At 43.7% G+C, this 9328-nt stretch overlaps 1 protein-coding gene across 2 annotated transcripts in view; it reads right to left on the bottom strand.

Annotated features, from left to right (window-relative positions):
* Tsc1 (TSC complex subunit 1) overlaps positions 1-9328 on the bottom strand; it is a 48939-nt gene that overhangs the window by 34995 nt on the left and 4616 nt on the right. Inside the window, exons 2-3 of one of the 2 annotated variants that reach the window (XM_023700315.1) lie at positions 4911-4973; positions 3534-3620 (exon numbers count right to left, since the gene is read on the bottom strand). The gene's annotated coding sequence lies outside the window, so the exon portion shown is untranslated. The remainder of the gene's footprint in view (positions 1-3533; positions 3621-4910; positions 4974-9328) is intronic. The other variant, XM_004640430.2, reaches the window with a different exon arrangement.

The raw sequence follows: 9328 nt of genomic DNA, 5'->3' as shown, positions 1-9328 counted from the left end.
CGCGCTCTCATCTAACTACACCTGGTGACATTCACTGGTTCAGCTACGACTGAGTCAGAGGTTCATCAGTCAGAAAAATTACACAAAACGCTTAACTATAGAAAGTTGCAAGATCATACTTGCAAGCAAAAATCTTACAGAAAAAATCACAACAGAAGCCAATTCCAAAGGATGCAGAAGTGTGGGCCACAATTGGTAAGAATCTATATCAAACTGAAAACAGAAACAAACGACATCTTACTGTGAGCTGTATTACACTATGACTCCCATCAGGCCTTACTGCTCACCAAAAGGATGAAGTGATAAGGACACAGAGCACTCAGGACAGTGCCTGGTGAAAGCATACTCACTGACTCTTACCTGTAAGTTATAAGAAAAATCAGTAAAACTCTTTGGGCCACACCTTTAAGACAACTTTCCAAGAGCTCATGTGCCACCTGCACATTTCTGCTCCAGGTAAATGACAAATGGTTCTTTGGTGATCAAGAGCCCAGCTCATAGACGTATTCTGTCTCCCATCTGCTTTCACATATTCCAGTAAAACTGCTCCCCTCCAGCCTCCAGTCTAGCACGACTGTGGTATGTCTTCTGTGTACCGCCAGGCAGCGATGTGCGGGCCGGCCCCCAAATGCAGGCCACCGCACAACACGGTGGCAGGAGCTGGGCTTACGCGGAGACGGCGCCCACTCAGAGCACACCTGGCGATGGTCAGGGCTATCAGCTCGGACACCTAGCTTGTTTTTCAGTTTATAAATGTAATTTAGGTGAAAGTCTGGCTTATAAAGAGCAGAACCAAGATTTTATTAAACACATTATAATATTTTTGGTAATAACTTTCCCCAGTGTTCTAAAATTCTACTTCATAACCATATTTCTTATTCCACAGGAAATATATAAATCTTGGGCCTTTGTGAGATTCTCTATGTAAGAAACTGACATTCTGAAAAGCACTCTAAAAGCTAAGTCAAAAGCTTTTGGAATCAGTCCGATGGCTAACACCCATCTCCTTCTTAAACGAAGTACTTCAGGGTTACTGAGAGTAGAGCGCTCGGCAGGGCGGGCAGACCTGAGAATTGCACAGATGGAGCACACATGCTCCGGGGAAAAGTGGCCACGGCTCAGGAGGGGCACAGAAGAGGAAGGCGGCCGCTGGACCCGCACTCTGGGAGTGTGGGACGAGATATGCACTTGTTAGACACACAGCCGCAGCGGATGAGCACTACAGATACCCTGAAGCCTACACAGACAGCCATGATGTCTCTAACATTATAGGGGTAGCCTGTTATAGAAAAGAGCACAGAGAAGTGTCTCCATCCTACACACTGAGCAGCACTCCATTTAATTTATTTACTATTATCTCTGGGGGCTGCGGGCCACAGTACAGTGCTGCAGAGGATACTACTAAGGAGTCATGGCCTTGAATACCCACTCACTCTCGTTTCAAAACTTGCTGCTCTGCCAGTCATCCAGATCTCAATAAAAGACACTATCAGACTTGAGCGGTTATGGTGCATGCCTGTAATCCAGCATTCAGGAAGCTAAGGCAGGAGAATCACTGTGAGTTTGAGGCCCGCCTGATACACCGAATGAGACTTTATCTCAAAAATAAAGAAATAATTCGAAGAATAAAAAGGACTATCAGGAGGCTAAAGCACACACTCAGCAACACTCCTGCCTCTGTACCTGCCCCACAGCAAACCCACTCGTTTGGCTATTCCTCACACCCACTCAAGGCAAGCCCTCCGCAATTTTCTCTTTGGAAGGAGAGCAGGAGGCTCCCTCACTTCCTTAAACTCATTTACCAAAGGACCACAGGAAACTATGAAGCCTGGAAACCAGAATCCAGCACTTTCCTGTGTAGGACCCACTAGGAAGAGCAAACTCATGGGCAGCCTTCAAGGCCCCCCATGATGGGCTGGTGAATGCCTCCCTTCCTCCCTCGGCATCACTGTCCCCTCCCGTTACCATTCCTATGGCCTCCTGCATGGTAGCTAAATGTTTAGGCTGCTACCATTATACCTGTCTACAAAATATGAGTGATGTGGACGAGAATATACTTAGGAAAATGAGCGGTAAGTCAACATTTGAACATTCACTTCTGAGGAGAGGTAAAACATCTAGATGACATTCTGTGTCTCATAAGTTGAAATTCTACCAATTTCAGTCTAAAATGTATGCTTATTGTGAAAGTAAAAGTGTCAGTTAATGGTGTAATATTTATACTAAAAAACAACTAAAAACCTTTAAATAAATATATTAACCTAACTATTAAGAGTAACTTAGCTGGGCAGTCTTACAAGTGTTTGTAACAATTTAACTCAACTACACAATAAAAACTAAACACTTTAATTCTAACTTACTGAACTCTTCTGCAGTATTGATTATAAACAAAATAACATTTAAGAACTACATTTAAATTGTAGTCTTTCAAGAAAAGGTCACACTTGGGAGTACTTCACATTTGTGAGAATCAATTTAAAATAAAACGTCAACCCTTTCACTTCCATTTTGTATGAATGAAGTACATAAAAATCCATGTACAATAAACAATGTCCAAAGGCCACTTTTAAACCAAACATAAACAATACAAAAAAGGCTAGCTGCGCATGCTGGAGGTTTACCACAAGTTTCAGACTCATCTGGGCTATACAGTGAGTTCAACGCCACTTTGAAGTACATAATAAGCCCCTGTCTCAAATAAAACAAAACAAAATAGGGGTGTAACTCAGCAGTAGAGCACTTGCTCAGCACAATGTGACCCTGGGTTCTATCGCCAGCAGGGGTGGGGATCTGTGAAAAACAGTACCAAGGCAAGAGAATTATAAAGACTTGAATAATCAGTGTTAAGGAAAAAATGAAATACTCAGATTTTGTATTCAGCAATCAAATTTCAAAACAGACTTTACTGAAATGCTTTAAGACAATTTCTTAGTTGCAAATCTGTGGAGGAGAGAAGGCTTCATCAAAAGCTCGTCAAGACCGTTACTACAGGCTGTCAGCAAGTCTCGGTGCTTGAAGACAGTGCTTTGTGGGCACTTCCAGACTGTGGATCTCAGGTATCAGCTTTTTTTTTTTTAAAAAAAAAACTTCTCTCCTGGAAACTTGTCTGAATACAGCTTTGGTTGACAATGGGATGAGGTATACTAGCTTAAGAGAGAACCACACAGGTAACACAGTGGCCACCTACTGGACGATCCAGAAGCAAGTGTTCACAAAGCACTTTTCCTACTCAAAAACTTCAGTTTTAAATCTAATTACTAAAATGTAACAAAAGCCGGACATGGTGGCACACACCTGCAATCCCAGTATTTAGGAGGCTGAGGCAAGAGGCTCCTCTGCAAATCTAAGACCAATCTGGGGCTTGAACATAGTAAGTTAAAGGCAACCTGAACTACATAGTGAAGCCCACCTCAAAAAAACAAAACAAAACAAAAACAAAAACCAATCAAACAAATAAATGAAATGTAACGAAATTCTAACCACAGAAAATGTTTAATAAAATTTGAGACTTATTTTCGTATCCCAGAATTTACATTTTATATTGTTGATATTCCAACTGGGCATCAATGTTCTGAACATCCGACCAGCTGACTGGGTTCAAGTCCATATTCAGTGAACTTCTAAAAGGGATGAGATGAAGAACACATAAAAAAATTAAAAATGAAAACTCAAATTTAGAAAACTCTCCTCCACTTATGAGAACAATATTTTCACCTGCTAGATCATCTATGATCTATTGTCTGTTTACTAACCGACACAGATCTTTAAGGCAAGAATTCTGACCTTATTTCCTAGACTTCTATGACATAGATACGACACACGGTGACAGCATACAGTGAATAGCGACCACTGAGCTACGAAATGAAACCGCTTTGGCAGCTGTATATTCAAACAGTAGGCCAAATGCCCCCCGCCCCTTCTACATACACACATTCTTGCTGTAAACGCAAAATGACAGCTTGCTGATCAGTAGTTCACAAAGACTAAATTCTGATCTATGAAATGCTAAAGCCTCAATTTTTATGAAGGTTATATTCTGGCACTATGAGAAACTTTCAATTCCTAAAACTTACCAAGGTATATAATTTATCTTCCAAAACATAAGAGAATTAATAAACACCGACACTAATGAATGCTCACTAGTTAGTCCATGGGCTCTCGACCCAAGATGGACAACAAATAGGACCAGCCAAATAGCTCAGCAGATTAAAGCTCCTTCAAGCAGGCACAGGGACTGGGGGTTCAATCCCCAGGCCTGCCGTGCCAGCCCCGCCCCTGGAGCACACTGAGACAGCAACTTAGACTGGGCGTGGTGGTGCACACCCCTAATCCCAGCTCTTGGGAAGCTGTAAACAAGTGGATCACTATGAGCCTGATCTAGTAGTGAGACCCTGAACACCCTGTAGACCTTTTCTTAAAATACAAAAAGAAAAAAAAAAGGAAGAAGGGCAAAAAAATTATCTGGAGCCTCGCCTTGCTCCAGAGCAGGTGAAGAAGCAGGGCCCAGGCATTGCGCTGGTGTATCTGTATGAGCCCAGCACGGGCTGAGAGCCCCTGCACAGTCCAACAACCTACTCTAATATCCACACCCTGAATTAATCAGTGGTTAAAGTCACTTTGCTGTCACACATGACTGATCTGCACCACATGTCCACCGGGTTCTAGCTAAATGCCCTTAGGAAACTGCACAAGACCTTTGAACCCTATGTGAGGGGGACACACAAAAAGCGCCGCTCAGAAGACAAGAAGTGACCGGGTGGTGCACAACACTAAACAGAAATTAAGAAGTCGCCAGTAGTTTTGATAATTACGTGATAGACATCCAATCCCTGCAATCATAAATGTTATGGACCCCATGAGGGATTCCCTCCCATCTATCGCTGACCATGAGACTTGGGAGTGTACCTTACCTGTTCTGGGGGTAACTGGGACTTCAGTTTCCAATGTTCTTAATCTGGTATCTTTCATGGTCCCTGAAAGGAAATGCACACACAGAGATGCATATGTAGATAATAGCCTCATAATGGGGTAAAACCCAATGCATACCAGACAAGAGCCTAAGGTCCACCGGGTGCTTCTCTCCCACTACGGCCGCTACAACAGGTGGCCCCTGGCTCCCACTAGACTAAACACTCAGCCCCTGGGAGCTGCGCCTCTCACCTGTGTTGATGAATGCCAGGTGGCTGAACTTATACTTTGCTAAACTTGCCATCTGTGCCTTTGGTTAGCTGTTACCAAGGAATGGGCATGAGAGGCTCGAGAACAAGGTCGAAGCCAAAATCCGGCCCCTGCCACTCTTTCAACTGTGTCACTTTTACCATTTACCCCAGGTCTCTAACACCTGACCCTGAGTCACCTTCCACTCCTCCCTGGGCAACATCAACCTCCTAAGGCCGGTTCCAGGCTCTGCAGGGGCAGGGGCGAGCGGTTCTGCACTCCCTTCCCTCCCTGCGGCCCTGCCTCAGGGCTCTTTCAATCTCCCAGTCAAGCCACACAGCACCCCTGCCCCACTCTTCAACCCAGCATCTAAGACCCCACCCTGGCCCCTAAACCAGCTCATCCTTAAAGTCTCAGGCTAACACCCCGCCTTCTGAGGCCTCCACTTCCCTCCCACATTAGGTCAGCCGCCAATATAGACACTTGGCAGCCTATATTTCTCTGTCTTCTTGCTTCGACCCAATTAAATGAGTGTAATTAATCACTGAACATGTCTCCCTCACTAGAAGCTTCAGACAGAAGAGCCTACTTTATTCAGTACTCTATCTCTAACAGCTACCAGTGTCTGGCCCTTGTTGGTTGAGTGATTAGCAGTTAAAATATTTCTCAGATAAGTGTACAAAGCTTGATTCTGCTTTCAAGCAGCACTAAGTCTACTGCTTCTACATGACAGGCACAAAATATATGCAAACAGCACTCCCTCAATTTTCTTCCCCCTTTACCCTATTTTCCGCTCAAACTACCTAACCATCCATGTTAAATGAATATATACAAACACATTCCAGTTTGCTTTTAAAATACTGGTCCTTCAAACAGTGTTAGGGATCAAACAATGTGATCACAGATTGCAAACTCCTTGATCACAAGGGCCTTTGGGCTGGAGTACGCTGCCAGTCATGGCCCTTAGCATACAAGGGACCATAAGAGCTCATCCAATTCTTGGACAGCCATTGCTGGGAAGCACAGGTAGTAGGCAGCTGCACACACACACTGCTGCACCTAACTACACGTAGCTCCTAGAAACAAGCTCTGGAATACACATGGTGGTTAAAGTTGAGGGGACTGAGCAATTCATTCTAACAGTCTCTCCCTCCAGATGACAGGGTAATTGCAGTTCCACAGGGAACACATTTAGGGCTTCCATGCCAGTGGTGTGGTCCTCAGCAGCCTCTCCAAGTGTGTGAGCAGGGCTGAGCCAAAGCTTGTAGACAGAGCACGCTGCCTGGCCACCTGGCTCCACCAAGTCACAGCACTGGACTTGGCAGAGGCATCCACATCCTCAGAGGCCTAAAATCAGGATTAACCCAGTGAGTCACAGTGACTTTCTGTTGCAATTGATCTCAGTTGATCTTTTACCTGAAAATAAAGAGTATCTAAGGCAAAGGTAAAATTAGGATATACCCAAGATGAGATCTTACAGCCTACGCAGTCAAGATTACTATCTTACATAAAGGCACTGCCACAGGAAATCAAGAGTGGTTTCTTTCCACTGTACAATGTTACAACTTCTTTATCACTATGATAAAAAAGGACAATCAGACTGACTCAGCATCAATTTTCCAAGATATATCAAACAGATACGAAACAGGCTGCCTGCAGTTATTTATATTTGTAAATGTTCATTTACTGAAGAGGCTGAGGTAGAGAAATCAAAATGAGTTCAAAGCCAGCCTGAGCTATGTAATGTGTTCAAGGATAGCCTGAACAAACTCGTGAGAACTTGCTCAAAAAAACAAAATATCACAAAACAATTTACTTAACTACTGCCTTTCAGGTGTCCTACATTCAGAGCAGTAAAGTGAGATGCACTGTGTGAACCTCCCGCTTGGCAATGAGGGGCACAGACAGAAACACCTGTCAAATCACAACAGAAACGTCAAGAGTACATCTTCATCTTCAAACACCAAAAAAAGGAACATGGCCCCAGATCTACAACGTTCCTTCTTTGACATCTGACCCAAAAGCTGTGTTCTCTACAGTCTTTTTGAATACAAATAAGAGAGGTTTAAAGGGCTCTGTGATTAACTGGAAAATCCTTGATTTGTCGTCATAGCTCATCTTCACTACATTCTCTAGGTGTTTACAGTGAACAAAAGGCTTACAAGCCTGGGGATCACAAGGGCCTCCAGCCTAACTGCCGTGCAGAGCTGTCAACAGCAGGACCTGCACCATTTCCCCCTCAAATCTCTGCCCTACTCAAGATGCACTAGGAGCTTTGAGAAGTCCAACAGCATGGGACAGGGAGATAGCTCAGTGGAATAAGCGCTTCCCTGGCAAGCGCAAGGGCCTGAGTTCAATCCCTGGTTCTGCCCAAAAAAAAAAAAAAAAAAGTCTAAGAGCAATACAGACTTCTATCAAATACTGTACTGATGGGTGTCTAAAATGCCTTTAGCAAGTACTTTAAATTTATCAACTGAATATTCACACTTTGAGAAAATAAATGTTGTGACCTTAGCCTGGACATGAACTCTAGGCACCCCCCAGGCTACACTTCACATAAAACAGCAGCATATCCAACCACCCATGATGCTTTTGTACACAGCGTCCAGGCTGTATAAATTCAACTGTGGGTATGAGTGAAGGCAGATGTCTCTTCACTACAATTTTGTTTCTATATTCAACATTGTATCTACAAAACCCAAACCAGGGAATGTTGGTACTCCCAGCTAAGTGGGAAGCCGAGGTAGGGGAGTGTTCGAGTAGCCCAAGGAAACATAGCAAGACTTCACTGCAAAATAATTTAATGGCACATGCCTATGGTCCCAGAACTCGGGAGGCTGAGGCAGCAAGATCACTGTGGGTTTGAGGGTAGGGCGAAATACATACTGAGACTGTCAAAAAAAAAAAAAAAAAAAAAAGAAAGAAAGAAAGAAAGAAAGAAAGAAAAAGAAAAAGAAAAAGAAAAAAAAAAAGGGCCGGCCAAATAGCTCAGTGGATTAAATCGCCGGCAAGCAGGCACTGGGACTGCAGGCACTGGGACTGCACCCCAACCCCAGGGTGTGCTGAGTCAGCAATTAAGACTAGGTGTGGCGCACACCTATAATCCCAGCACTTGGGAGGCTGTAAACAGGAGAATCACTACAAGTCTGATCTAATAGTGAGACCCCAAACACCCTGTAGACCCTTCCCTAGAAAAACACAGAAAAAAAAGTTCAGATACAGGTCCAGGCACTGATAGACTACTTCATTATTGGGTACAGTCTAGAAGCAGAAATGTTACAGTGCTACATTAATATTCAGATCAGATCATGAATTCTCAGGTGACTTTTTAGAATAACATTCTGTCAAATGAATCAAGTTGTCTTTAGCACAAGTGCATCTAAAAAGAATGAAATGTTTGGTCTAATTCTCTCTTCCTACAAATATAGAGAGAAGAAAGAAAAGGGGTAGGAAAGACTTCTGCGCTCAGGGCAAGTGTCAAACAGCTGGTGGCCAATGCTGCCAAAACGTGTAGGCACACATGGCTTTACATGCGCTCAGCAGCAGCAGTCCCTCTCAAGGTCGCAGAAGCTGGGCAGGACCTCTCCAACTGGCCTCATTCTTCACTCGCAACTGCTGCCCTTGGAGGCCTTGACAGACAGGTCACTAATGCGCATATCCTATTCCAAAGGAGCCAAATCCTCCTGTAATGCACTGGCAGGGCCAGGGCTTGGTTTCAGTAAAGCATGTCTCTTCTACAAATTCTGCTCCTGTTTTGACTTTTTATTAACAAGGACAAAATCATTTAACAAGAAAATACAAGTCAAACAAATGCCACGTATGTTTCTGAAAGTCACTATACAGAGCTTCCTCTAACAGAAAAATTATCAAATTTCTGTAGATTTCAAGTTCATAGGTCCCAAATAGAAATATTCTAGGGTAGAGGGCATGGTAAAACAGTACCTCTTAAGAGGTGGTCCTTGCACCCCCATTACAGCAATATCAGTGGCCAGGAATTTGTTGTAAATTCTTGGCCTTTTCTGGAGATCTCTGAATCAAAAACTCTGGAATTGGGGCCTTCGATTCTGATGCCCACCAAAGGTTAAGAACCAAGCAGGGGGCTGGTGAGATGGCTCAGTGGTCTAAAGCACCTACTTAGAACAAGCTTAGCAAAGCACAGGGACCACGGTTC

This window comes from Octodon degus, unplaced genomic scaffold (genome assembly GCF_000260255.1).
Source record: "Octodon degus isolate 3935 unplaced genomic scaffold, OctDeg1.0 scaffold00123, whole genome shotgun sequence".
Taxonomy (NCBI): domain Eukaryota; kingdom Metazoa; phylum Chordata; class Mammalia; order Rodentia; family Octodontidae; genus Octodon; species Octodon degus.
Note: the sequence above shows the minus strand (reverse complement) of the source record. Positions and strands in the feature narration are given on the sequence as shown.